We start from the raw sequence: 27,282 nt of genomic DNA, 5'->3' as shown, positions 1-27,282 counted from the left end.
TGTATGTGAGTGGGGTGTGTGTTGGTGTGAGTGGGGTGTGTGTTGGTGTGAGTGGGGTGTGTGTTGGTGTGGGTGGAGTGTGTGTTGGTGTGGGTGGTGGTTGGTGTGGGTGGAGGGTGTGTGTTGGTGTGGGTAGAGGGTGTGTGGATGTGGGGTGTGTGTGGTGTGGGTGGGGAGTGCGTGTTGGTGTGGGTGGGGGGTGTGTGGATGGGGGTGTGTGTGGTGTGGTTGGGGGGTGTGTGTTGGTGTGGATGGGGCTGTGTGTGTTGGTGTGGATGGGGCTGTGTGTGTTGGTGTGGGTGGGGTTGGGTGAGGTGTGTGTTGGTGTGGGTGGGGTGTGTGTTGGTGTGGGGGGTGTGGATGGGGGCTGTGTTGGTATGGGTGGAGTATGTGTGGTGTTGCTGGGGTGTGGGTGGGGTGTGTGTGTTGGTGTGGGTGGGGCGTGTGTGGATGGGGGTGTGTGTTGGTGTTGGGGTGTGTGTGTTGGTGTGTGTGGGGGGTGGGGTGTGTGTGGGGGGTGGGGTGTGTGTTGGTGTGGGTGGGGGTGTGTGTTGGTGTGGGTGGAGGTGTGTGTTGGTGTGGGTGTGTGTTGGTGTGTGTGTGGGTGGGTGTGTTGGTGTGTGTGGGTGGGGTGTGTTGGTATGTGTGGGTGTGTTGGTGTGGGTGTGTGTGGGTGGGGTGTGTTAGTGTGTGTGGGGGTGTGTGCGGTGTGTTGGTGTGTGTGGGTGGGGTGTGTTGGTGTGTGTGTGTGGTGTGTGGGTGGGGTGTGTTGGTGTGTGTGTGTGGTGTGTGGGTGGGGTGTGTTGGTGTGTGTGTGTGTTGTGTGGGTGGGGTGTGTTGGTGTGTGTGTGTGTTGGTGTGGGTGGGGTGTGTTGGTCTGTGTGTGTGTGTGTTGGTGTGGGTGGGGTGTGTTGGTCTGTGTGTGTGTGTGTTGGTGTGGGTGGGGTGTGTTGGTCTGTGTGTGTGTGTTGGTGTGGGTGGGGTGTGTTGGTGTGGGTGTGTTGGTGTGGGTGGGGTGTTGGTGTGTGTGTGGGTGGGTGTGGGTGTGTTGGTGTGGGTATGGGTTTGTGTGGGTGGGATGTGTTGGTGTGGGTGGGTGGGGTGTCTGGGTGTGTTGGTGTGGGTGTGTGTTGGTGTATGTGGGTGCGGCGTGTTGGTGTGGGTGTGTTGGTGTGGGTGGGGTGTGCGTTGGTGTGTGTTGGTGTGTGGGTGGGTGTGGGTGTGTTGGTGTGGGTATGGGTGTGTGTGGGTGGGGTGTGTTGGTGTGGGTGGGGTGTGTTGGTGTGGGTGGGGTGTTTTGGTGTGGGTGGGTGTGTTGGTGTGGGTGTGTGTTGGTGAGGGTGTGTGTTGGTGTGGGTGTGTGTTGGTGTGTGTGTGTGGGGTGTGTTGGTGTGGGTGGGGTGTGTTGGTGTGGGTGGGGTGTGTTGGTGTGGGTGTGTGTTGGTGTGGGTGTGTGTTGGTGTGGGTGTGTGTTGGTGTGGGTGGGGTGTGTTGGTGTGGGGGTGTGTTGGTGTGGGTGGGGTGTGTTGGTGTGGGTGTGTTGGTGGGGTGTGTTGGTGTGTGTGGGTGTGTGGGTGTGTGGGGTGGGTGTGTGTGGGTGTGTGGGATGGGTGTGTGTGGGTGTGTGGGGTGTGTGTGTGTGTGTTGGTGTTGGTGTGTGTGTGGGGGGGTGGGGTGTGTTGGTGTGTGTGTGTGTTGTGTGGGTGGGGTGTGTTGGTGTGTGTGTGTGTGTTGGTGTGGGTGGGGTGTGTTGGTGTGGGTGTGTTGGTGTGGGTGGGGTGTTTGTTGGTGTGTGTGTGTGGGTGGGTGTGGGTGTGTTGGTGTGGGTATGGGTGTGTGTGGGTGGGATGTGTTGGTGTGGGTGGGTGTGTGTGCGGTGTGTTGGTGTGTGTGGGTGGGGTGTGTTGGTGTGTCTGGGTGTGTTGGTGTGGGTGTGTGTTGGTGTGTGTGGGTGCGGTGTGTTGGTGTGGGTGTGTTGGTGTGGGTGGGGTGTGCGTTGGTGTGTGGGTGGGTGTGGGTGTGTTGGTGTGGGTATGGGTGTGTGGGTAGGGTGTGTTGGTGTGGGTGGGGTGTTTTGGTGTGGGTGGGTGTGTTGGTGTGGGTGTGTGTTGGTGTGGGTGTGTGTTGGTGTGGGTGTGTGTTGGTGTGGGTGTGTGGGGTGTGTTGGTGTGGGTGGGGTGTGTTGGTGTGTGTGTGTGTGTTGGTGTGTGTGGGTGGGATGTGTTGGTGTGGGTGTGTGTTGGTGTGGGTATGTTGATGTGTGTGTGGGTGGGTGTGTTGGTGTGTGTGTGTGTTGGTGTGGGTGGGGTGTGTTGGTGTGGGTGTGTGTTGGTGTGGGTGGGGTGTGTTGGTGTGAGTGTGTGTTGGTGGGGTGTGTTGGTGTGTGTGGGTGTGTGGGGTGTGTGTGGGTGTGTGGGGTGGGTGTGTGTGGGTGTGTGTTGGTGTTGGTGTGTGTGTGGGGGTGGGGTGTGTTGGTGTGGGTGTGTGTTGGTGTGGGTGTGTGTGGGTGGGTGTGTTGGTGTGGGTGTGTGTTGGTGTGTGTGGGTGGGGTGTGTTGGTATGTGTGGGTGTGTTGGTGTGGGTGTGTGTGGGTATGTGTGTGTTGGTGTGGGTGGGGTGTGTTGGTGTGGGTGTGTTGGTGTGTGTGTGGGTGGGTGTGCGGTGTGTTGGTGTGTGTGGGTGGGGGTGTGTGTTAGTGTGGGTGGAGGTGTGTGTTGGTGTGGGTGTGTGTTGGTGTGTGTGGGTGCGGTGTGTTGGTGTGGGTGTGTTGGTGTGGGTGGGGTGTGCGTTGGTGTGTGTTGGTGTGTGGGTGGGTGTGGGTGTGTGTGGGTGGGGTGTGTTGGTGTGGGTGGGGTGTTTTGGTGTGGGTGGGTGTGTTGGTGTGGGTGTGTGTTGGTGTGTGTGTGGGGTGTGTTGGTGTGGGTGGGGTGTGTTCGTGTGTGTGTGTGTGTTGGTGTGTGTGGGTGGGATGTGTTGGTGTGGGTATGTTGGTGTGTGTGTGGGTGGGTGTGTTGGTGTGTGTGGGTGGGTGTGTTGGTGTGGGTGTGTGTTGGTGTGGGTGGGGTGTGTTGGTGTGGGTGGGGTGTGTTGGTGTGGGTGTGTTGGTGGGGTGTGTTGGTGTGTGTGGGTGTGTGGGGTGTGTGTGGGTGTGTGGGGTGGGTGTGTGTGGGTGTGTGGAGTGTGCGTGGGTGTGTGTTGGTTTTGGTGTGTGTGTGGGGGGGTGGGGTGTGTTGGTGTTGGTGTGTGTGTGGGGGGGTGGGGTGTGTTGGTGTGTGTGTGTGTGTGTGTGTGTTGGTGTGGGTGGGGTGTGTTGGTGTGGGTGTGTTGGTGTGGGTGGGGTGTTTGTTGGTGTGTGTGGGTGGGTGTGGGTGTGTTGGTGTGGGTATGGGTGTGTGTGGGTGGGATGTGTTGGTGTGGGTGGGTGTGTGTGCGGTGTGTTGGTGTGTGTGGGCGGGGTGTGTTGGTGTGTCTGGGTGTGTTGGTGTGTGTTGGTGTGGGTGTGTGTTGGTGTGTGTGGGTGCGGTGTGTTGGTGTGGGTGTGTTGGTGTGGGTGGGGTGTGTGTTGGTGTGTGGGTGGGTGTGGGTGTGTTGGTGTGGGTATGGGTGTGTGTGGGTGGGGTGTGTTGGTGTGGGTGGGGTGTTTTGGTGTGGGTGGGTGTGTTGGTGTGGGTGTGTGTTGGTGTGGGTGTGTGTTGGTGTGGGTGTGTGTTGGTGTGGGTGTGTGGGGTGTGTTGGTGTGGGTGGGGTGTGTTGGTGTGGGTGGGGTGTGTTGGTGTGGGTGGGGTGTGTTGGTGTGGGTGTGTGTGGGTGGGATGTGTTGGTGTGGGTGTGTGTTGGTGTGGGTATGTTGGTGTGTGTGTGGGTGGGTGTGTTGGTGTGTGTGGGTGGGTGTGTTGGTGTGTGTGTGTGTTGGTGTGGGTGGGGTGTGTTGGTGTGGGTGTGTGTTGGTGTGGGTGGGGTGTGTTGGTGTGAGTGTGTGTTGGTGGGGTGTGTTGGTGTGTGTGGGTGTGTGGGGTGTGTGTGGGTGTGTGGGGTGGGTGTGTGTGGGTGTGTGTTGGTGTTGGTGTGTGTGTGGGGGTGGGGTGTGTTGGTGTGGGTGTGTGTTGGTGTGGGTGTGTGTGGGTGGGTGTGTTGGTGTGGGTGTGTGTTGGTGTGTGTGGGTGGGGTGTGTTGGTATGTGTGGGTGTGTTGGTGTGGGTGTGTGTGGGTATGTGTGTGTTGGTGTGGGTGGGGTGTGTTGGTGTGGGTGTGTTGGTGTGTGTGTGGGTGGGTGTGCGGTGTGTTGGTGTGTGTGGGTGGGGGTGTGTGTTAGTGTGGGTGGAGGTGTGTGTTGGTGTGGGTGTGTGTTGGTGTGTGTGGGTGCGGTGTGTTGGTGTGGGTGGGGTGTGCGTTGGTGTGTGTTGGTGTGTGGGTGGGTGTGGGTGTGTGTGGGTGGGGTGTGTTGGTGTGGGTGGGGTGTTTTGGTGTGGGTGGGTGTGTTGGTGTGGGTGTGTGTTGGTGTGTGTGTGGGGTGTGTTGGTGTGGGTGGGGTGTGTTCGTGTGTGTGTGTGTGTTGGTGTGTGTGGGTGGGATGTGTTGGTGTGGGTATGTTGGTGTGTGTGTGGGTGGGTGTGTTGGTGTGTGTGGGTGGGTGTGTTAGTGTGGGTGTGTGTTGGTGTGGGTGGGGTGTGTTGGTGTGGGTGGGGTGTGTTGGTGTGGGTGTGTTGGTGGGGTGTGTTGGTGTGTGTGGGTGTGTGGGGTGTGTGTGGGTGTGTGGGGTGGGTGTGTGTGGGTGTGTGGAGTGTGTGTGGGTGTGTGTTGGTTTTGGTGTGTGTGTGGGGGTGTGGGGTGTGTTGGTGTTGGTGTGTGTGTGGGGGGGTGGGGTGTGTTGGTGTGTGTGTGTGTGTGTGTGTGTTGGTGTGGGTGGGGTGTGTTGGTGTGGGTGTGTTGGTGTGGGTGGGGTGTTTGTTGGTGTGTGTGTGGGTGGGTGTGGGTGTGTTGGTGTGGGTATGGGTGTGTGTGGGTGGGATGTGTTGGTGTGGGTGGGTGTGTGTGCGGTGTGTTGGTGTGTCTGGGTGTGTTGGTGTGTGTTGGTGTGGGTGTGTGTTGGTGTGTGTGGGTGCGGTGTATTGGTGTGGGTGTGTTGGTGTGGGTGGGGTGTGTGTTGGTGTGTGGGTGGGTGTGGGTGTGTTGGTGTGGGTATGGGTGTGTGTGGGTGGGGTGTGTTGGTGTGGGTGGGGTGTTTTGGTGTGGGTGGGTGTGTTGGTGTGGGTGTGTGTTGGTGTGGGTGTGTGTTGGTGTGGGTGTGTGGGGTGTGTTGGTGTGGGTGGGGTGTGTTGGTGTGGGTGGGGTGTTGGTGTGGGTGTGTGTGGGTGGGATGTGTTGGTGTGGGTGTGTGTTGGTGTGGGTATGTTGGTGTGTGTGTGGGTGGGTGTGTTGGTGTGTGTGGGTGGGTGTGTTGGTGTGGGTGTGTGTTGGTGTGGGTGGGGTGTGTTGGTGTGGGTGTGTGTTGTGTGGGTGGGGTGTGTTGGTGTGGGTGTGTGTTGGTGGGGTGTGTTGGTGTGTGTGGGTGTGGGGTGTGTGTGGGTGTGTGGGGTGGGTGTGTGTGGGTGTGTGGGGTGTGTGTGGGTGTGTGTTGGTGTTGGTGTGTGTGTGGGGGGGTGGGGTGTGTTGGTGTGGGTGTGTGTTGGTGTGGGTGTGTGTTGGTGTGTGTGTGTGTTGGTGTGGGTGGGTGTGTTGGTGTGGGTGTGTGTTGGTGTGTGTGGGTGGGGTGTGTTGGTATGTGTGGGTGTGTTGGTGTGGGTGTGTGTGGGTATGTGTGTGTTGGTGTGTGTGGGTGGGTGTGCGGTGTGTTGGTGTGTGTGGGTGGGGGTGTGTGTTGGTGTGGGTGGAGGTGTGTGTTGGTGTGGGTGTGTGTTGGTGTGTGTGGGTGCGGTGTGTTGGTGTGGGTGGGGTGTGCGTTGGTGTGTGTTGGTGTGTGGGTGGGTGTGGGTGTGTGTGGGTGGGGTGTTTTGGTGTGGGTGGGGTGTTTTGGTGTGGGTGGGTGTGTTGGTGTGGGTGTGTGTTGGTGTGTGTGTGTGGGGTGTGTTGGTGTGGGTGGGGTGTGTTCGTGTGTGTGTGTGTGTTGGTGTGTGTGGGTGGGATGTGTTGGTGTGGGTGTGTGTTGGTGTGGGTATGTTGGTGTGTGTGTGGGTGGGTGTGTGGGTGGGTGTGTTGGTGTGTGTGGGTGGGTGTGTTGGTGTGGGTGTGTGTGGGTGGGTGTGTTGGTGTGGGTGTGTGTTGGTGTGGGTGTGTGTTGGTGTGGGTGGGGTGTGTTGGTGTGGGTGTGTTGGTGGGGTGTGTTGGTGTGTGTGGGTGTGTGGGGTGGGTGTGGATGTGTGTTGGTGTTGGTGTGTGTGTGGGGGGGTGGGGTGTGTTGATGTGTGTGTGTGTTGTGTGGGTGGGGTGTGTTGGTGTGTATGTGTGTGTTGGTGTGTGTGGGGTGTGTTGGTGTGGGTGTGTTGGTGTGGGTGGGGTGTTTGTTGGTATTGGTGTTGTGTGTTGGTGTGGGTGGGGTGTGTGTGTGTTGGTTTTTGTGGGTGTGGTGTGTTGGTGTGGGTGTGTGTTGGTGGGTGTGTGTTGGTGTGGGTGTTGATGTGTGTGTATTGGTGGGCGTGGGTGTGTGTTGGTGGGTGTGGGTGGGGTGTGTGGGTGTGGGTGTGTGTTGGTGGGTGTGGGTAGGGTGTGTTGGTGTGTGTGTTGGCGTGGGTGTGTGTTGGTGGTGTGGGTGGGGTGTGTTGGTGTGTGTGTGTGGGGTGTGTTGGTGTGGGTGGGGTGTGTTGGTGTGGGTGGGGTGTGTTGGTGTGGGTGTGTGTTGGTGGGTGTTGGTGTGTGTGGGTGTTGGTGTGTGTGTGTGGGTGGGATGTGTTGGTGTGGGTGGGATGTGTTGGTGTGGGTGGGGTGTGTTGGTGTGGGTGTGTGTTGGTGTGGGTTGGTGTGGGTGGGGTGTGTTGGTGAGGGTGGGGTGTGTTGGTGTGTGTGTGTGTGTTGGTGTGTGTGTGGGGTGTGTTGGTGTGTGTGGGTGGGTGTGTTGGTGTGGGTGGGGTGTGTTGGTGAGGGTGGGGTGTGTTGGTGTGGGTGTGTGTGTTGGTGTGTGTGTGGGTGTGTGTTGGTGGGTGTGGGTGGGGTGTGTGGGTGTGGGTGTGTGTTGGTGGGTGTGGGTAGGGTGTGTTGGTGTGTGTGTTGGCGTGGGTGTGTGTTGGTGGTGTGGGTGGGATGTGTTGGTGTGTGTGTGTGGGGTGTGTTGGTGTGGGTGGGGTGTGTTGGTGTGGGTGTGTGTTGGTGGGTGTTGGTGTGTGTGGGTGTTGGTGTGTGTGTGTGGGTGGGATGTGTTGGTGTGGGTGGGGTGTGTTGGTGTGGGTGTGTGTTGGTGTGAGTGGGGTGTGTTGGTGTGGGTGGGGTGTGTTGGTGAGGGTGGGGTGTGTTGGTGTGTGTGGGTGGGTGTGTTGGTGTGGGTGGGGTGTGTTGGTGAGGGTGGGGTGTGTTGGTGTGGGTGTGTGTGTTGGTGTGTGTGTGGGTGTGTGTTGGTGTGTGTGTGGGGTGTGTTGGTGTCGGTGGGGTGTGTGGGTGGGGTGTGTTGGTGTGGTTGTGTGTTGGTGTGGGTGGGGTGTGTTGGTGTCGGTGGGGTGTGTTGGTGTGGGTGTGTGTTGGTGTGGGTGGGGTGTGTTGGTGTGGGTGGGGTGTGTTGGTGAGGGTGGGGTGTGTTGGTGTGTGTGGGTGGGTGTGTTGGTGTGGGTGGGGTGTGTTGGTGAGGGTGGGGTGTGTTGGTGTGGGTGTGTGTGTTGGTGTGTGTGTGGGTGTGTGTTGGTGTGGGTGGGGTGTGTTGGTGAGGGTGGGGTGTGTTGGTGTGTGTGGGTGGGTGTGTTGGTGTGGGTGGGGTGTGTTGGTGAGGGTGGGGTGTGTTGGTGTGGGTGTGTGTGTTGGTGTGTGTGTGGGTGTGTGTTGGTGTGTGTGTGGGTGTGTGTTGGTGTCGGTGGGGTGTGTGGGTGGGGTGTGTGGGTGGGGTGTGTTGGTGTGGGTGTGTGTTGGTGTGGGTGGGGTGTGTGGGTGTGGCGTGTGTTGGTGTGGGTGGGTGGGGTGTGTGTGTGTGGGTGGGGTGTGTGTGTGTGTGTGTGGGTGTGTGTGTGGGGTGTGTTGGTGTGGGTGGGTGGGGTGTGTGTGTGTGTGGGTGGGGTGTGTGTGTGTGGGTGTGTGTGTGGGGTGTGTTGGTGTGGGTGGGGTGTGTGGGTGTGGCGTGTGTTGGTGTGGGTGGGTGGGGTGTGTGTGTGTGTGGGTGGGGTGTGTGTGTGTGGGTGTGGGTGTGTGGGTGGGGTGTGTGGGTGGGGTGTGTTGGTGTGGGTGGGGTGTGTGGGTGGGGTGTGTTGGTGTGGGTGGGGTGTGTTGGTGAGGGTGGGGTGTGTTGGTGTGGGTGGGGTGTGTTGGTGGTGTGTGTGTGGGGGGGGTGTGTTGGTGTGGGGGGGGTGTGTTGGTGGTGTGTGTGTGTGGGGGGGGGTGTTGGTGTGGGGGGGGTGTGTTGGTGGTGTGTGTGTGTGGGGGGGGTGTGTTGGTGGTGTGTGTGTGTGGGGGGGGTGTGTTGGTGGTGTGTGTGTGGGGGGGGGTGTGTGTGTGTGGGGGGGGGTGTGTTGGTGGTGTGTGTGTGTGGGGGGGGTGTGTTGGTGGTGTGTGTGTGGGGGGGGTGTGTGTGTGTGGGGGGGGGTGTGTTGGTGTGGGTGTGTGTGTGGTGTGTGTGTGGGTGGGGTGTGTGTGTGTGGGTGGGGTGTGTGTGTGTGGGTGGGGTGTGTGGGTGTGTGTGTGGGTGTGTGTGTGTGTGTGTGTGTGGGTGTGTGTGTGTGGGTGGGGTGTGTGTGTGTGGGTGGGGTGTGTGTGTGTGGGTGGGGTGTGTGGGTGTGTGTGTGGGTGTGTGTGTGTGTGTGTGTGTGGGTGTGTGTGTGTGGGTGGGGTGTGTGTGTGTGGGTGGGGTGTGTGTGTGTGTGTGTGTGGGTGTGTGTGTGTGGGTGGGGTGTGTGTGTGTGGGTGGGGTGTGTGTGTGTGGGTGGGGTGTGTGGGTGTGTGTGTGGGTGTGTGTGTGTGTGTGTGTGTGGGTGTGTGTGTGTGGGTGGGGTGTGTGTGTGTGGGTGGGGTGTGTGTGTGTGTGTGTGGGTGTGTGTGTGTGTGTGGGTGTGTGTGTGTGTGTGTGGGTGTGTGTGTGTGGGTGGGGTGTGTGGGTGTGTGTGTGGGTGTGTGTGTGTGTGTGTGTGTGGGTGTGTGTGTGGGTGTGTGTGTGTGTGTGTGTGTGGGTGTGTGTGTGGGTGTGTGTCCTCCTGCAGACACAGCAGGATATCAGATCGGTCCCAGCTGCCGCCTCTCTCCGGCTGCAGTGAAACTGAGGGATCGGCTTCTCTCCGGGAAACGGGATCTAGTCGGTGGACGGAGGGACCTACTGGATCCTATGGCGGAGGGGAAACCTCTGGGACAGGCTGGGGGTGAGTTACTGCACCCCTCCCCTCCCCGGCCCGTGTCTCTCCCCCCCGGCCCGTGTCTCTCCCCCCGGCCCGTGTCTCTCCCCCCCGGCCCGTGTCTCTCCCCCCGGCCCGTGTCTCTCCCCCCCGGCCCGTGTCTCTCTCCCCCCCGGCCCGTGTCTCCCCCCCCCGGCCCGTGTCTCCCCCCCCCGGCCCGTGTCTCCCCCCCCCGGCCCGTGTCTCTCCCCCCGGCCCGTGTCTCTCCCCCCCGGCCCGTGTCTCCCTCCTTGTACAGATGATTGAACAGGCTCATGGTGGCTGGAGGCTCCGGCTGTATGTTCATGTCTCTCCATCCGGATGGTTCGGGGCTCTGTCTGTGTGCGACTCCCTCTGGCCTGGTGTGCTCCCATTCTAACTGCTTTCAGAGATTAACTGCCCTCACACAGATTTCCCGAAAGCAGAGCAGGAAATGAATTAAATTTAATGTGGATTAGATTCGGATGTTTCACATTTAACTGTGTGTGAGTGAGAGAGCGCGACAGGAATTACTGAGGTGTTTACGTGTGTGTGTGTCTGTACAAATCCCTAAGAGGCATTAATGTTTTTATCTGTTTATGTGCGTGTGAGAGACGGTACTCTCTGTGGATAAATGTCCAATTTTTCAGCAGCTTGTTCTGGTGCTAGTATTTTGCACTTTGGCTCTCAAAACATCAATACAGAAGGTGGTAACTTAGCAATGCAGTCTCCACAACAAGATGTAAATCAAACCATTGCCTATAGGTAACTAACATTAACTGTTTGACAAGGTGTGTGCATATCAGCCTATTCCCCCACTCAGGTTAGATTGAGAAGGTCAGTCCAGGAGATAATTCAGATGTTTATCAAGTTCTTGTCCAAATAATAACTTTTAAAAAATCAAAACAGCTGAAAAAGCTGTTTATGCAGATGGTGGGAGATTATTCTGTTGATCAGAGTCTGTCCCTGGTTGTCACTAGGTGAAAGTGAGGACTGCAAATGCTGGAGTTCAGAGTCTAGATTAGAGTGGTGCTGGAAAAGCACAGTAGGTCAGGCAGCATCCGAGGAGCAGGAAAATTGATGTTTCAGGCAAAAGCCCTTCATCAGGAATCACTCCTTGGATGCTGCCTGACCTGCTGTGCTTTTCCAGCACCACTCTAATCTTGACCTGGGTGTCACTGTCTGGGCCAGTATTTATTGCCCGTCCCTAATAGCTGTTGTCAAGGGAGGAGTGAGCTGTCTTTGTGAATCACTGCAGTCAGTGTGGGACAGCCACAGTACGATGATGGAGTGGTCACCCATTTAGGACTGACATGAGGAAGATGAAGGGCTTTTGTCGGAAATGTCGATTTTGCTGCTCGTCAGATGCTGCCTGAATTGCTGTGCTCTTCCAGCACCACTGATCCAGAATGAGGAAGAATGTGTTCATGGAGGGGGTTGTGACGGTTTGGAATTCTCCAAGCAGAAGAGCTGTTGAAAATAGATTCCGGGCAGAGATTCCTAGACCATTGACCTGAATTGAGGGTATCTCGGGAGGCAAGGTAAAAGGTTAGCCATGAGCTTCCTGAATGATGGTGGGGGTTTGAGGAGTCACCACCCTGTTGCTTCTGCTATTGTTTGAGTTAAAATGCTGCCAAAGCCTGAATACACTTCAGCATCATCCTGATTGATTCTACAGTGACCTGAGGGCTGGCAATTCCTTGGCATTTCTGTCGGTTTGATGGATGGAAGCAGGAAGCCCCTCTTCTAGAGAGGTGATAGTGCACAAAGAGCTTCAGGGAGATATCCACTATCTACAAGGCACAAATCAGGAGGGTGATGGAATACTCCCCATCTGCCTGGATGGGGCCAGCTCCAACAACATTCAAGAAGCTTGACACCATCCAGGACAAAGCAGCCCCCACTTGATTGGCACCACATCCACAAGCATTCACTCCCTCCACCACTGACACTCAGTAGCTGCAGTGTGTACCATCTACAAGATGCACTGCAGAAATTCACCAAAGATCCTCAGTCAGCACCTTCCAAACCCATGACCCCTTCCATCGAGAAGGATAAGGGCAGTAGATGCATGGGAACACCACCCCTTGCAAGTTCCCCTTCAAGCCACTCACTATTCTGACTTGAAAATATATCGCAGTTCCTTCAGTATTACTTGGTCAAAATGCTGGAATTCTCTATCTAAGGGCATTGTGGGTATACCTACAGCACATGGACTGCAGCGGTTCAAAAAGGCAGCTCACCCCCACCTTCTCAAGGGGCAACTAGAGACAGGCAATAAATGCTGGGCCCAGCCAGTGACCCCCACATCCCACAAATAAATGAAGAGAAAGTCATTAACTGTGGAAGCTCTGAGAAATTCAGAAACCTTGTATTGAATCTCTCTTTCGCCTTCTCATGTTGCAGTGGAAACGGTCCCACCAGCTCTGGGTTTGCCAACTCAAGAATAATCCTGGTGAATGGATACTCTGGTTTCTGTTGCTCCAATATCTGTCTGTTTTCTGGCAGAGTTCCCAATCATTGCTGCAGTAGTTAACCAAATTAATTTAGCATACTTTACTCTACTATTATTTGTAGAGTCCACAAATGCTACTGGATGAGTTTTATTACTTTTTAAAACTTATACTCAGGAACCATGACTCTGGTCTTAATTCTTCAGATGCGTCCTTTCCATTGGCAGTCATTGATTTCTCTGCCGGAATGTGTTAGCTCCCACATTTTGGATCTGGCTTTTTCTTGTCCATTTCATTAACCTGTCTTGTCTTTCCATCTTTGCGTAATCTTGATGGTCTTGGTCAGCTTTAAGGTTTGTGTTCCCATTAACGAACTCCAGATTGGGGAACAAAAAGGGAGCCAGTGTTGATCGCTGAAGTTACACCCAATTCCAATTCCAGTCATTGCTGTTTTGTGGAACCCCTTGTTCTGTTGGTATCTGCCTTTCAGTTTGCTCAATAACAAAAAGATGGAAATCTCGAAGCATTAAGAGTGAGGACACTTGGGACATTAGACAGCATTGTGTCAAGGGAACACACAGTTATGTATGAAACACTTTGCTGGAACTCTTCCACAGGCAAGAAGCTTAGAAATAGGAGGACACATGACCATTCAGCCCATCCAGTCTTCTATGCCATTCAGTATGATGGTGACATTGGGCTTCAGCACCATCTCCTTTCAGAGGGACCAAGATGTACCTCTGTCCCAGCCTTAAATATATTCAACGAGGGAAACAAAAACAGAAATAGCTGGAAAAGTTCAGCAGGTCTGGCAGCATCTATGAAGAGAAATCACAGTTAATGTTTGGGTCCAGTGACCCTTCCTCAGACCTGAGGAACATCCACAATCCCCTGGGTAGAGAATTCCGAAGATTCACTACTCGCTGAATGAAGAAACTCCTCTTCAGCTCTGTCCTAAATGTTTGACCCTTTATCTTGAGACTGTGACTGGGTGTAAATTCCTTGATCATCAGAAACAATTATGCAAAGAATTCTGCATATTTTGATGAGATCACCTCTTATTCTTCGAAACTGCAGAGAGGATGGAGCCTTTAGACTCAGGGTCTCATCAGCAGACAAGTCCTTCGACCCAGGGGCTAATTTAATGAAACTTTACTGCATCATCTCCAATGCAGGTATGGCCTTCCTTAGACATGGACACTAAAACTATTGTGATTTCACCAAAACCCTGCACAATTGGAGTAAGTTAAAATCCCACAACACCAGGTTACAGTCCAACAGGTTTATTTGGAAGCACTAGCTTTCAGAGCGCTGCTCCTTCACCAGGTGGAGTAAGATTTCTGTCTTCCTCTATTCCCTTACACTAAAGGTCAACATCCCATTTGCTTTGTTAATTTCTTGCTGTTCCTGCACTCTAACCTTTTGTGTTCCTTTACAAGTTCACCTAGGTCTATGTTAACTCAACATTTACAAGTTTCAAAGCCGTTAAAAATATTCTGCTGTTCCTAAGGCAAAACTAGGTTCCTAATTTTGTAATCCATCAGTCACCTCATTGCCCAATTACTTAACCTGCCAAAGTAAAACCTGTAGATTGGAAATAGCTGGGACCCCAGCACTGTCCCATTATTCACTGCTTGGTAACTGGAAAATGCTCCATTTATGCCCTTTTCTCTATCCGTGCTGATAGATTAACCCTATCTCTATTTGTTATCTTTTCTATGACACCTTATTGCATGCCTTTTGAAATCCAGGTACACTACATCCAGATCCCCTTTATCTGCTTTCAGGATCCAAAGATGGGTCACTGGACCCGAAACATTAACTTTGTTTCCCTCCACAGATGCTGCCAGATCTGCTGAGTTTCTCCAGCACTCTCTGTTCTTGTTTGTATCAGATCTCCAGTATCTGCAGATCTTTGTTTTATTTTAATGTCAAACAGGATTGTTTTTCAGTAAAACCATGTTGGCTTGTTCTGATCATACTCTGCTTTTCCAAGTGCACTCTGAAAGCTTTCTCAATAACGGATTCCAGCATTTCCCGAACAACTGATGTCAGTCTAACGGGCTGGTAGTTTCCGGCTCTCTCTCTCCCTCCTTTTTTTCCAAAAGGAAGTGTAACATTTCCCAACAGCCGGTCTGCTGGAGCTGTTGCTGAACTGCAGTAACTTTGGAAGATCATTGTGACTACATCCCACTGTTTGTGCATCTGCAGCTAACTCTTTTCGGACTGAAAGGTGCAGAGCTAGTCCCAGTGCTAACGAGGGACTTTAGGCTGTTAATTTTCTCCAGTAATTTGTCTCTGATGATAATCTCAGATCATGTCAGTCTCAAAAGCACGTAAATTAGCTAAACATTTGTGATCATGCCAAGTTTTGTATCTTTGCGGCAGCAGCAGCAGCCAATAACAGCCAGTGTTCTCTGTGAGTTTGTTTCCGTTTCCCGTCTGTAGCTGGATTTCTAACTTGCAGCCTCTCCCTGACCAGCCTCAGAACTGCGTTGAGCTGCAGCATGGTGAGCTCATGAGTGTTTTATTTTCACCCTAGCTTGGTAAAACCTCCCAGCGGTCACGCTGCGGCGCTGGGGAGACTCACTCAGTTCCTGGGCAGTTTGAAACTCTCGATGCCTGAGGCTCGGCAATGCCCTGGAGTACGGACCCTGAGCAAACCGAACTCATGACGAGCCTGAGCGGAGCGGAGCGAAACAACCAGGCCAGCAACCAAAATCTCTTGTATTTATGCCCTAGGCCCTTGCTGAGTTATGAAGGAAATTAGGTCACAATAAAGTGGGACCTTCAGAGTGATGTCTATTGGACAGGATGCCCACTTGCCTTTTTGTAGTGCCCTCCTCCCCCCAACCACTGGATATTTAACACCCTCTGGTCAATAACCACTCACTAACCAGGAGCCCTGTGTCTGAACCTGAACTTAAGCTGCCAGGCATGGATTTTCCACTCTCTATTTAATATGCCCAGTGGTACCTTGATCCACTGGCAGTATAGGCAGTCGGAGCAATGGGTGTTCTCCCTTATTGCTCAGGGACAATGTGAACAGAGGATATAGTTAATCCCTGGTCAGCTAGGAGCTGGGAGGAAAGAGCCACAGGGCAGAATATTCTGCAGATATTCTTTGAAAGAGGAGCTGGGCTTGAGGCGGCGACAGACATAGTACCATCCTGCATCAACGACTGAAGGAGAAGGTTTATGGCCACAATGTTTCACAGGTAATTTGCCTTGGATTTATAATATAATCGAATGCGTTCCATAAATTTCTGTTACAGTCTTGATCAATCAGTGATTCTGTGTCAGAAGTAAATCTACAGTCAGTCAGATCAGTTTGACTACAATATTGTCGGAGGAATGAACCGCTGCCTGTCTCAGCTTCCTTCACCTGACCCTGCTCATGACCTTTTATACCTGTCAGGGCAGAACCAGTCAATGATTCTGTCTTTACAGAGTGGAGGTTCTTTTCCGTGAGCTGCCTGTTGTCTTGTATAAGCCCTCGATTCACTCACACTGTAACAAACCCTTCAGAGTCCGACAATACCTGGTAGAACTGGGAGGGAGGCTGTGAACTGATAACAGGATCTGAACAGGGTTGGCTTTAATCGGTTAGGGTGATGGTTATGGGTATAGTTACGGTTAATGTTCGAGTTAGGTGCTGGGAATGTTCTAACACAGAAACAGGGATTGAGAAATTGTCGTGATATATTTTTTTAAAAATTTGCTCCTTTTTGTGGAATGTGGGTGTCACTGGCTGGGCCAGTATTTATTGCCCGTCCCTAGTTGCCCCTTGAGAAGGTGGGGGTGAGCTGCCTTCTTGAGCCGCTGCAGCCCATGTGCTTTAGGTTGACCCACAATGCCCTTAGGGAGGGAGTTCCAGGATATTGACCCAGTGACAGGGAAGGAATGGTGATATATTTCCCAGTCAGGATGGGGAGTGGCTTGGAGGGGAACTTGCAGTGGGTGGTGTTCCCATGGATCTGCTGCCCTTGTCCTTCAAGATAGAAGTGGCTCTCTGGTGAATTTCTGCAGTGCATCTTGTAGATAGTACACGCTGCTGCTGAGAGTTGGTGGTGGAGGGAGTGGATGTTTGCGGAAGTGGTGTCAATCAAGTGGCTACTTTGTCCTGGATGGTGTTGAGCTTCTTGAGTGTTGTTGGAGTTGCCCCCATCCAGGCAAGTGGGGAGGATTCCATCACACTCCAGAGTTGTGACTTGTAGATGGTGGATAGATTTTGGGGAGTCAGGAGGTGAGTTACTCGTTGCAGTATTCCTAACCTCTGACCTGCTCTTGTAACCACTGCATTTATGTGGTGAGTCCAGTTAAGTTTCTGATCAATGATAACTCCCAGAGTGTTGATAGGGGATTTAGTGATTGAATGTTAAGGGGCAGTGGTTAGATTGTCTCTTGTTAGTGACAGCCATAGTCTGGCATTTGTGTGGTACAAATGTTACTTGCCACTTGTCAGCCCAAGCCTGGATATTACCCAGACCTTGTTGCATTTGAACACGGACTGCTTCAGTACCTGAGGAATGGTGAATGGTGCTGAACATTGTGCAATCATCAGTGAACATCCCCACTTCGGACCTTCTGATGGAGGGAAGGTCATTGATGAAGCAGCTGGAGATGGTTGGGCCGAGGACACTACCCTGAGGAACTCCTGCAGAGATGTCCTGGAACTGAGATAACTGACTTCCAACAATCTTGACCATCTTTCTATGTGCCAGGAATAACCCTAACCAGCAGAGTGTTTGCCCTCTGTTACCCATTGATTCCAGTTTTGTCAGGGCTTCTTGATGCCACACTCAGTTGATATCAAGGCTTACCCTCTCCCCTCCCCTCTGGAGTCCAGCCCTTTTGTCCATGTTTGACCCAAGGCTGTAATGAGGTCAGGAGCTGAGTGACCCTGGGGGAACCCAAACTGGGCATCAGTGAGCAGGTTATTGCTGAGCAGGTGCTGCTTGATAGCACTGGTACTGACCCCTTCCATCACTTTACTGATGATCAAGAGTAGACTGATGGGGCGGGATTTGGCCGGGTTGGATCTGTCCTGCTTTTTCTGTACAGATCATACCTGGGCAATTTTCCACATTGTCGGGTAGACGCCACTGATGTAACTGGAGTATGTAAGTGAGGTGACTATAATGCTGAGGGACAGATAAGTGATGGGACTGAGTTTGGGAAGGAGAAAGAGAGAGGATGAGGAGAAATAATTTCTCACAGAGGATTATGCAACTTTGGAACTCTTTGCCTGAGAAGTTGGTGGGGTCCAGGTCACCAAATATTTCAAAGGTTGAGGTGATTAGGTTGTTGGAAAGGAAACCAAAGATTGAAAAATGAAGCGATTAGCCGAGATCTTATTGAATGGGGAAACAGACACGAGGGGCTGAATGGCCTATTTTATGTATTTCTTTGGGATGTTGGGTGGGGTGAGTCACTCTGGGACATTTCCACAGAAATTCCTCAGGATAGTGTCCTGGGCCTGACCATCAGTAGACTGTATGAATAAGTGGGTCCTTTTTTTCAGGCTGGTACAATGCCACTAAGCAGTGAGCCCCAGGGGTCAGTGCTGGGGCCTCAACTCTTTACCATTTATAGAAATGACTTGGATGAAGGTTTCAAATGTGCAGGAACTCAATTTATTGTTGACAAAAGATAGGAAGGTGAATTGTGAAGGGGACATTAACCGACAAAAGGATAGAGATAGGTTAAGGCAGTGGGCAAATGGAGTCTCATGGGAAATTTGGAAATTGTTTCTGCCAAAATGGACAATGTTCAGCTGCTTCATCAATAGGTCAGAAGTGGGGATGTTTGCCGATGATTGTGCAATGTTTAGCACTACTTTGCGACTTCTCAGATACTGAAGCAGTCTGTGATCGAATGCAACATGATCTGCACAATACCCAGGCTTGGGCTGACAAGTGGCAAGTAACATTCATGCCCCACAAACACCAGTCAATGACCATCACAAGTAAGAGGAGAAAGTGAGGACTGCAGATTCTGGAGGTCAGAGCTGAAAAATGTTGCTGGAAAAGTGCAGCAGAACGGGCAGCATCCGAGGAGCAGGAGAGTCCACGTTTTGGGTATAAGCCCTTCATCAGTATTGTGTGACATTGCAAAAGGAGGCTGAGAGATAAATAGGAGGGTATTCCCTGTTAGATGAATGCACTTTGAGTTTGGATTAATATCGACAGGGTTAACGACTAATTCTGAAGAAAGCAGGTCATTAATGTTATGTTAACACATGGATTAATAGCAAGAACTGTACAGGATGTTAAAGTACTCTTATTGTTATGGGGCATGTTGCTACATGTTTATCTGATTATCGGTGGGTGGAGAGATTCCAATCTTCCGTAGTTTGCTCAGCCTGTGTACATTCCCAGTGCCAGCCCAGTGATCTCTCCATCCAGAGTCTGAGGACACCTGAGGCAGTCTACCTAGCAATATGGAGTCACCTCCCTGTGCTCAGACACCAGATTCCCCCCTCTCTCTCCCTCCTCCCATTGGTCAATTTACAAGTCCAAGCTTGGCAGTGTGTCCTTCAGCCAATGGGAATGCCAGCACACTCTTCATTATCCACTTGGAGGATTCCTGATTTGTAAGTCAAACAGCTGCCTCTTGCCCACAGCCATCGAGAGCATTTTGATGGATTACAAAACATTTGCGATGAAATTACATTCGATTTGTTTGCGCTTTCCCTGAGTTACTCCCAGAAGTGGCCTGAGAATCGATCATGAGCTCCTGGAGAACCGAAACCTGTTCCGGTGGAGGATAACACGTTTCTGCCCAATCACTGTGGCAAACATGGAGCAGGTGAACAGCAGGAGGCCAATCAGCCTGCACCACCATTCAATATGATCATGGCTGACCAAGCACCTCAAAGCCTTTTTACCTCCCACCCCATCCCAAAAACCTTTTACCTCATTGATAATCAGAAACAGAACATAGAAACTGGGGGCAAGGGCAGGCCATTCGGCCCTTCAAGCCTGCACTGCCATTGATGGTGGCCTATCTTGTATTTCAGTGCTGTCTTCTTGTTTTCTCTCCACCCCCTACTGAGACCTCTTGTATCTCAGAATTGATCAATCGCAGTGTTGAATATATTCCGTGACCTGGCCTCCACAGCATTCTGTGGCAGTGAATTCCACACATTGACCACTGTCCGAGTGAAGTAATGGTTCCTGATCTCAGGCTGTTTCCTGGGATGGTGTCCCCTAGTTTTCGACTCCTCAACCAGGGAAAACAGCTTGCTTGCATCATGTTGTTCAGCACTGCTAGAATTTTATATGTTTCAGTCTGATCCCCACACATTCTTCAATACCCCCGTGAGTTCAGGCCCAGGCTGACCCATCCTGAGGTCAGCTCAGTCTGTCACCTTAAACAGACTCTCTGGCAGCTCTGCCACAGCTCCCTGTGGGCTAGAGGATTCTGAAGGTTCACCGCTTTCTGAATAAAATCATTTCTCCTCATCTCAGACCCAAGTTGCATCTCCCTTATTTTTAAACTGTGCCTCCTGGATTTCTCTCAGAGGCTTGTGGAGGCATAATCAGTCAACAGATTCAAGAAAGAAATGGATCTGTTTCTGATGAACAGCAGGATAAAGGGTGATGGGGAACAGGCCAGAGAGTGGAGTTGGGACCAGGATAAGATCTTCGAGGAGAAAGTGAGGGCTGCAGATGCTGGAGATCAGAGTTGAAAATGTGTTGCTGGAAAAGCGCAGCAGGTCAGGCAGCATCCAAGGAGCAGGAGAATCGACATTTCGGGAATGATTCCTGAAGAAGGGCTCATGCCCGAAACGTTGATTCTCCTGCTCCTTGGATGCTGCCTGACCTGCTGCGCTTTTCCAGCAACACATTTTCAACCAGGATAAGGTCAGCCATGATCATGTTAAAATGGCAGAGTGGGTTTGAAGGGCTGAATTGCCTACTCCTGCTCCAAATTCCAATGTTCCTATGCCCTGGACTCCCCAGTCAAGGAAACATCTGACCTGCGTTTTGCCCTGTCTATATCTTTGAAGTATTTTGTAAGTTTCATTGAGATCTCTGCTGCCATTCTCTAAAACTGTCGAGAATCCAGGCCCAATTTGTCCAATCCCTGTTCACAGGATAGTCCCATCATCCCGGGAACCTTTACTCCTCCCCCTCTGTGGCAATATTAGTGTTCCTGAGATAAGGAAAACCAAATAAGGGCGTACCCTGTACCCTGTACTCTAGCTGCAGTCTAACCTAGCTCCTACACAACTGAAGCAAGACATCACTGCTCCTGTACTCAAATCCTCTTGTGATAAAGACCAACATTTTACTCATCTTCCTAACAGCTTGCTGCACCTGTATGTTAGCATTCAGTCACTTACTGGCAAGGGCACTAGTTTCCTTTTTGAAACTTTATTGCTGGAACAGCACAGCAGGTCAGGCAGCATCCAGGGAACAGGAGATTCGACGTTTCGGGCACAGGCCCTTCTTCAGGAATGAGCAGAGAGTGTTCAGCAGGAGAAGATAAAAGGTAGGGAGGAGGGACTTGGAGGAGGGGCGTTGGAAATGTGATAGGTGGAAAGAGGTCAAGGTGAGGGTGATAGGTCGGAGTAGGGTGGAGGCGGAGAGGTCAAGAAGAAGACTGCAGGTCAGGAAGGCGGTGCCGGGCTGGAGGGATTCGGCTGAGACAAGGTGGGGGGAGGGGGGATGAAGAAACTGGTGAAGTCCAAGTTCATCCCCTGTGGTTGGAGGGTTCCCAGTCGGAAGATAAGACGCTCCTCCTCCGACCGTCACGTTGTTGTGGTTTGGCGGTGGATGAGTCCAATGACCTGCATATCCTCGGTGGAGTGGGAGGGGGAGTTGAAATGCTGTGCTACAGGGTGGTTGGGTTGGTTCGTCCGGGTGGCCCAGAGGTGCTCTCTGAATCGCTCCGCAAGTAGGCGGAGCGATTCAGAGGCCGCCTACTTGCGGAGCGATTCAGAGAGCACCTCTGGGCACAGGCCGCCTACTTGCTTCAGGCTCACTGCCAATATTCCTGATGAAGGGCTTTTGCCCAAAACGTTGATTTTACTGCTCCTTGGATGCTGCCTGAACTGCTGTGCTCTTCCAGCACCACTGATCCAGAATCTGGTTTCCAGCATCTGCAGTCATTGTTTTTACCTCATTCGCTAACTCTGTCTAATCCTCCTGAGGCCTTTTAGTATCTTCCTCATGACACACATTCCCACTTAGTTAAGTATCTTAACTTGGAAATATGACATTGAGTCCCACAGTCCTGTGAGACCACTTCACTCCTCCAACTCTGACATAATTCCTTGAAAGTGGAGTCCCAGGTAGACAGGCTGGTGAAGATGACGTTTGGTATGCTTGCCTTTATTGGTAATGCATTGAGTGTAGGAGTTGGGAGGAGGAGAAAGTGAAGACTGGGGATGTTGAAGATCAGAGTTGAGAGTGTGGTGCTGGAAAAGCACAGCAGATCAATCAGGAATGAAGGGCTTTTGCCTGAAACATCGATTCTCCTGCTCCTTGAATGCAGCCTGACCTGCTGTGCTTTTCCAGCACCACAATTTTGACAATAGGAGTTGGGAGGTCATGTTATGGCTGTACAGGACGTTGGTGAGGCCACTTTTGGAATATTGTGTGCAATTCTGGTCTCCCTGGCATAGGGAGGATGTTAAACTTTGAAAGGGTTCAGAAAAGAAGTGGAAGGGCACAAAGGTTGGTGGTGTTGTAGATAGTGTTGAGGGGGCAGTACGGTGGCTCAGTGGTTAGCACTATTGCCTCACAGCAACAGGGTCCTAGGTTCGATTCCAGCCTCGGGCGACTGTGTGGAGTTTGCACATTCTCCCTTTGTCTGTGTGGGTTTCCTCCTGGTGCTTCCGGTTTCCTCCCACAGTCCAAAGATGTGCAGGTCAGGTGAATTGGCCATGCTAAACTGCCCAAAATGTTAGGTGCATTAGTCAGAGGAGAATGGGTCTGGGTGGGTTACTCTTCAGAGGGTCAGTGTGGACTTGTTGGGCCGAAGAGCCTGTTTCCTGTAGGGAATCTAATCTAACCTAATCAGAGGGCTGTTGCAGGCTACAACATGACATTGACAGGATGCAGAGCTGGGCTGGGAAGTGACAGATGGAGTTCAACCTGGATAAATGCAAAGTGATTCATTTTGGAAGGTCAAATTTGAATGCTGAATACAGGGTTAAAGACAGGATTCTTGGCAATGTGGAGGAACAGCGGGATCTTGGGGTCCATACAGATAGATCCTTCAAAGCTGCCACCCAAGTGGATAGGGTTGTTAAGAAGGCTTATGGTGTTTTGGCTTTCATGAACCAGGGGGATTGAGTTCAAGAGCCGCAAGGTATTGCAGCAGCTCTATAAAAACCCTGGTTGGACCACACTTGGAATATTGTGTCTAGCTCTGGTCACCTCAGTATAGGAGGGATGTAGATGCTTTGCAGAGGGTGCAGAGGAGATTTACCAGGATGCTGCCTGGTTTGGAGGGCTTGTCTTATGAAGAGCCATTGAGTGAGCTTGGACTTTTCACACTGGAGAGAAGAAAGAGAGGTGACTTGATGGAGGTATACAAGGTAATGAGAGGCAGAGATAGAGTAGACAGATTTCCCCAGGGCAGAAATGGCTGTTACGAGGGGTCATACTTTTAAGATGATTGGAGGAAGGTTCTTTACACAGAGAGTGGTGGGTGTATGGAATATACTGTCAGAGACATTAGGAACATTTAAGTGACTGCTGGACAAGCACATGGACGGCAGTAAATTGAGGGGTGTGTAGGTTAGGTTGATCTTAGATTAAGATAAATGCTCAGCACAACGTTGTGGGCCGAAGGGCCTGTATTGTGCTGTACTGTTCTATGTTCTATGTTTATTCTGGATTAGTGGTGATGGAAGAGCACAGCAGTTCAGGCAGCATCCAAGGAGCAGCGAAATCGACGTTTTGGGCAAAAGCCCTTCATCAGGAATAAAGGCAGAGAGCATGATGCGTGGAGAGATAAGCTAGAGGAGGGTGGGGGTGGGGAGAAAGTAGCATAGAGTACAATGGGTGAGTGGGGGAGGGGTTGAAGGTGATAGGTCAGGGAGGAGAGGGTGGAGTGGATAGGTGGAAAAGGAGATAGGCAAGTAGGACAAGTCCGGAAAAGTCATGGGAACAGTGCTGAGCTGGAAGTTTGGAACTGGGGTGAGGTGGGGGAAGGGGAAATGAGGAAACTGTTGATCCACAAGCCTGACCACCCTGGCCGACCCATTGTCTCAGCCTGCTCCTGCCCCACTGAACTCATCTCTACCTACCTCGACACTGTCCTATCCCCCCTAGTCCAGGAACTCCCCACATACGTTCGAGACACCACCCATGCCCTCCACCTCCTCCAAGACTTCCGTTTCCCCGGCCCCCAACGCCTCATCTTCACCATGAATATCCAATCCCTCTACACCTCCATCCGCCATGACCAGGGCCTCCAAGCCCTCCGTTCTTTCCTCTCCAGACGTTCCCAACAGTGCCCTTCCACCGACACTTTCATTTGTTTGGCCGAACTGGTCCTCACCCTTAACAATTTCTCCTTCGAATCCTCCCACTTCCTCCAGACCAAAGGGGTAGCCATGGGCACACGTATGGGCCCCAGCTATGCCTGTCTCTTTGTTGGCTACGTAGAGCAGTTGATCTTCCGTAATTACACCGGCACCACTCCCCACCTCTTCCTCCGCTACATTGATGACTGCATTGGCGCCACCTCGTGCTCCCGCGAGGAGGTTGAGCAATTCATCAACTTCACCAACACATTCCACCCTGACCTTAAATTTACCTGGACCATCTCTGACACCTCCCTCCCCTTCCTGGACCTCTCCATCTCCATTAATGACGACCGACTTGACACTGACATTTTTTACAAACCCACCGACTCCCACAGCTACCTGGATTACACCTCTTCCCACCCTATCTCTTGCAAAAATGCCATCCCGTATTCCCAATTCCTCCGCCTCCGCTGTATCTGCTCCCAGGAGGACCAGTTCCACCACAGAACACACCAGATGGCCTCCTTCTTTAGAGACCGCAATTTCCCTTCCCACGTAGTTAAAGATGCCCTCCAACACATCTCATCCACATCCCGCACCTCCGCCCTCAGACCCCACCCCTCCAACCGTAACAAGGACAGAACACCCCTGGTGCTCACCTTCCACCCTACCAACCTCCGCATAAACCAAATCATCCGCCGACATTTCCGCCACCTCCAAACAGACCCCACCACCAGGGATATATTTCCCTCCCCACCCCCTCTCCGCCTTCCGCAAAGACCGTTCCCTCCGTGACTACCTGGTCAGGTCCATGTCCCCCTACGACCCACCCTCCCATCTTGGCACTTTCCCCTGCCACTGCAGGAACTGTAAAACCTGCGCCCACACCTCCTCCCTCACCTCTATCCAAGGCCCTAAAGGAGCCTTCCACATCCATCAAAGTTTTACTTGCACATTCACCAATATCATTTATTGTATTCGTTGCTCCCGATGTGGTCTCCTCTACATTGGGGTGGTCTCCTCTACATTGGGGAGACTGGGCGCCTCCTAGCAGAGCGCTTTAGGGAACATCTCCGGGACACCTGCACCAATCAACCCCACCGCCCCGTGGCCCAACATTTCAACTCCCCCTCCCACTCTGCCGAGGACATGGAGGTCCTGGGCCTCCTTCACCGCCGCTCCCTCACCACCAGACGCCTGGAGGAAGAACGCCTCGTCTTCCGCTTTGGAACACTTCAACCCCAGGGCATCAATGTGGACTTCAACAGTTTCCTCATTTCCCCTTCCCCCACCTCACCCTAGTTCCAAACATTCAGCTCAGCACTGTCCCCATGACTTGTCCGGACTTGTCTGACCTGCCTATCTCCTTTTCCACCTATCCACTCCACCCTCTCCTCCCTGAGCTATCACCTTCATCCCCTCCCCCACTCACCTACTGTACTCTATGCTACTCTATCCCCACCCCCACCCTCCTCTAGCTTATCTCTCCACGCTTCAGGCTCACTGCCTTTATTCCTGATGAAGGGCTTTTGCCCGAAACGTCGATTTCACTGCTCCTTGGATGCTGCCTGAACTGCTGTGCTTTTCCAGCACCACTGATCCAGAATCTGGTTTCCAGCATCTGCAGTCATTGTTTTTACCCCTATGTTCTATGTTTACCCTATCCATGCCCCTCATGATTTTATAAATCTCTATAATGTCACCCCTCACACTAGAAGCTGGCATTTTAACATTCAGCTACGTATCCTAATATATGTTAAAGTAAAGTGGACTGGCCACATAATTACTGTGGCCACAAGAACAGATGAAAGACTAGGAATTCTTCAGTGAGTAACTTGCCTTCTGACACCGCACAGTCTGTCTTCCATCTCCAAGGTGTAGGTCAAGAATGTGATAGAATATTCTTCACTTTTCTGGATAATTGCACCTCCAACAATATTTGAAGTTTGAAACCATCCAAGATAAAAGAGCCCATTTGATTGGCACCACATTCACTAATATTCACTTCCTACACTGCCAATATTCAATAGCAGCAGTGTCCACCATCTATAAGATGCAATGCAGAAATTTACCAAGGCATTTTCCAAACCCATGACCATTACTTTCCAGAAGACAAGGGCATCACATACAAGGTAGCGGCACGGTGGCACAATGGTTAGCACTGTTGCCTCACAGCACCAGAGACCTGGGTTCAATTCCTGCCTCAGGCAATAGTCTGTGAGGAGTTTGCACATTCTCCCCGTGTCTGTGTGGGTTTCCTCCAGGTGCTCCGGTTTCCTCCCACAGTCCAAAGGTGTGCAGCTTAGGCGGTGTGGACTTGTTGGGCCGAAGGGCCTGTTTCCACACTGTAAGTAATCTAATCTAATCACCCTCCGACGCTCCAGGGAAAACAGCCCCAGCCTGTTCAGCCTCTCCCTATAGCTCAAATCCTCCAACCCTGGCAACATCCTTGTAAATCTTTCTGAACCCTTTCAAGTTTCACAACATCTTTCCAATAGGAAGGAGACCAGAATTACACGCAATATTCCAACAGTGGCCTAACCAATGTCCTGTACAGCCGCAACATGACCTCCCAACTCCTGTACTCAATACTCTAACCAATAAAGGAAAGCATACCAAATGCCTCCTTCACTATCCTATCTACCTGCGACTCCACTTTCAAGGAGCTATGAACCTGCACTCCAAGGTCTCTTTGTTCAGCAACACTCCCTAGACCTTACCATTAAGTGTATAAGTCCTGCTAAGATTTGCTTTCCCAAAATGCAGCATCTCGCATTTATCCGAATTAAACTCCATCTGCCACTTCTCAGCCCATTGGCCCATCTGATCAAGATCCTGTTGTAATCTGAGGTAACCCTCTTCGCTGTCCACGACACCTCCAATTTTGGTGTCATCTGCAAACTTACTAACTGTACCTCTTATGCTCACATCCAAATCATTTATGTAAATGACAAAAAGTAGAGGACCCAGCACCGATCCTTGTGGCACTCCACTGGTCACAGGCCTCCAGTCTGAAAAACAACCCTCCACCACCACCCTCTGGCTTCTACCTTTGAGCCAGTTCTGTATCCAATTTGAATGCTCCTGTGAGAAGCGACAGCTTTTTTATTTGGATGAAATGCTTTGGTTCTGATGGATTCTGGCGTTTTGAACAAGTCCGATTTGGTTTGGGAACAGTCCCAAGTTGGATTTGTCTCTAGCTGGGATTGTGTGGTGCTGCTGCTCCCACGTTCCCCCTGTACACAGACTGGAATCCAGGGCCAGGCGTGTCTGAACTTGTTGCGTGACAGAGCTGAGGGCTCCTGGGGAGGTAATGTTACTGCCCTGTTCCTCAGTAAAGAGACTCCTTTGTTGGCCTGTACCATTCAAGTGTTAATGAAGCTGTTCGATAGGAGCCTGATATCCCGTGTGCCAGCGCAGGCTGAGAGAGCAGCTGCAAGTGGAAAGGCCAGACGCTGTTTGGTAACAAAAAAATCATTTTGCATGGCAACCATTCTCATGGGCAGTCCCCCCTCAGTGGGTGGTAGTTCCTTTAGAGTGGAAGGTCTTCTAATTTTGGAGTATGTCTAGAGATTAACATTATTCTCACTCCAAGGTTTGTTAATTGTGTGAAATGTATGTGAGCTGGGCCATCCCAGGGGGAGAGAAGGTGTAGGGTGGCGAGTGGCCTTCACCAGTTGGTCTGGTCATTACCACCCTCTGTTTGTACGGGCTTCCTGGGTTCGAATTAACGACCACATCTCTGGGTTAGATTTTCAAATTCAGCAATGCTACTACACGCCCCTGGAGCAGGTGGGACTGGTGCCAGTCTCTCCTGGTCCAGAGGTAGGGACACTACCACTCCACCATTGGGCTCGTGCAGCTTCTCGGG

General features: G+C 52.1%; 1 protein-coding gene across 2 annotated transcripts in view; it reads left to right on the top strand.

Annotated features, from left to right (window-relative positions):
• The first annotated feature begins 9,331 nt into the window (after positions 1 to 9,331).
• Positions 9,332 to 27,282, top strand: part of cep68 (centrosomal protein 68) — a 54,001-nt gene continuing 36,050 nt past the window's right edge. Inside the window, exon 1 of one of the 2 annotated variants that reach the window (XM_087991695.1) lies at positions 9,332 to 9,479. The gene's annotated coding sequence lies outside the window, so the exon portion shown is untranslated. Of the gene's footprint in view, positions 9,480 to 14,163; positions 15,142 to 27,282 lie in introns of those variants that run through there. The other variant, XM_087991694.1, reaches the window with a different exon arrangement.

Source organism: Chiloscyllium plagiosum, unplaced genomic scaffold, assembly GCF_037043375.1.
Source record: "Chiloscyllium plagiosum isolate Xiang-an unplaced genomic scaffold, Cpla_swu_hap1 HiC_scaffold_10, whole genome shotgun sequence".
Taxonomy (NCBI): domain Eukaryota; kingdom Metazoa; phylum Chordata; class Chondrichthyes; order Orectolobiformes; family Hemiscylliidae; genus Chiloscyllium; species Chiloscyllium plagiosum.
This window is presented reverse-complemented; position numbering and strand designations above follow the sequence as displayed.